A 1,570-nucleotide genomic window follows, 5' to 3' on the forward strand; every position below is an offset into this window, starting at 1 on the left:
ACAAATTTTGAACATCTTACAAAGTCACATTGTGTCTTTAGAGAGTGATTTGTTTGCAGACTTTTCTTGTCATTTCGTTTCTTTTTTGTATTTTTGTTTTTCACTGTTTTTGTCAGGAGAGTATTATTTTCTTCCTCCGCTCAGTATTGTCTGGAACACGGCCGAAACATTTCCATTTCAAAGCAAGTCTGTGTCTGTGTATATGTGAAAGTGTGTGCATGTGTGTACGTGCATGCGTGTGTGTGTGAGTATGTGTGTGCGCACATCAGTGCTCGAGTTTGTCTGTGTGTCAGGCTGCTGAACTTTGTGACTAGGACAGCTCTCTGAAATTTTCTACTCAAATGTTCAGTGACATCTCTGTTTGCCTCTTACCCAAAAGCAAAACTGTTATCTTTTATTCACTTTTCAAAAGCACACAAATGAAACGGGTAGAAGGAAATGCACTTTTTTCCCAGAGAGGAAGTAAGTGAGGTGAATAAGGGACAGAGAGAGAAACAAAAACATAAAGTCCTCAGCCAATGCCTGTCCATTATAAAACATAATTCTGCCTGCAAGGAAAGGTGTGTGCTCGACTTGGTATTTCTGTGCCGTGGGGTGTGTATGTGTCTACTTTGTGTGTGCGTGTCTACTTTGTGTGTGCATGGTTTAAACACAGCTAACCAGTTCGGTCTGTATTTAAACAGCTTAATGGACATGAAAATCCCCAATTATCAGGCGTCACTGCAAACCTGACATAAAACATCAGTATTATGTGTGAAGATAACGCTGAACGTCTCTAACTAACTGAGCACAAATCTTTATACTCGTTAGAATAACCACTATATTTGTGAATATGTCTCTGCCTGTGTGTGTGTGCACAAGTATTTAAAATACAGCATCATTTATGCATCATTTATGCAAAGGAATTGGTGCCCCCCCACCAGACATCAGACAAGAAAATACCAGTTTTTACCCACATCTCTTTTTATTACCACACTAGTTACTGTAGATGTAGCAGGAACTTAAAGATTCATGTAATCTTTTGGAGTTAGAGAGTATGTCTACAAGTTACAATAGTGCTTCTCTTTGCAATTTGGTGCATTCAAAACAGAACATTTGCACACAAAAAAAGTGTCAATTGAGGTACATTTGATACACAGGAATGACTCTGCTGTGAATATTCTGAGACTGCATTTCTTTGAGTTTGGGTTTTCCTTTGCCGTCATCTTTTTCCCTCAGCTGAAATCTGAAAATACACATGAATGAATGATGAAGGTGTTTACAAAATAAATGTGGGAATGCGCATGTTTGTTTGTGTGTGTGATCTGAACGAGCAATGTGTAGATGTGTAGTGGAGGTGGGAGTGGGTGTAATAGCCTGAAAGGGCCCAAACAACCCAAGTGCATAGATAACATTTACATGTAAGACAGAGGGAGTAAAACAGCGAGCCTGAGAGATGAAAGAGAATAAGGAAGCAGTAAAAGATGAAGTGTTTCTCACTGGGGGCTACAGCTCTGCCTGCTCTGTCTTTCTCTGCAGTTTGCCTGTACAATAAGTTATGTTTATATTTTCAGCTTATTTTACATATTTT

The sequence above is a fragment of the Morone saxatilis genome, unplaced genomic scaffold (assembly GCF_004916995.1).
Source record: "Morone saxatilis isolate NCDOM2014 unplaced genomic scaffold, NCSU_SB_2.0 Contig7, whole genome shotgun sequence".
Taxonomy (NCBI): Eukaryota; Metazoa; Chordata; class Actinopteri; family Moronidae; genus Morone; species Morone saxatilis.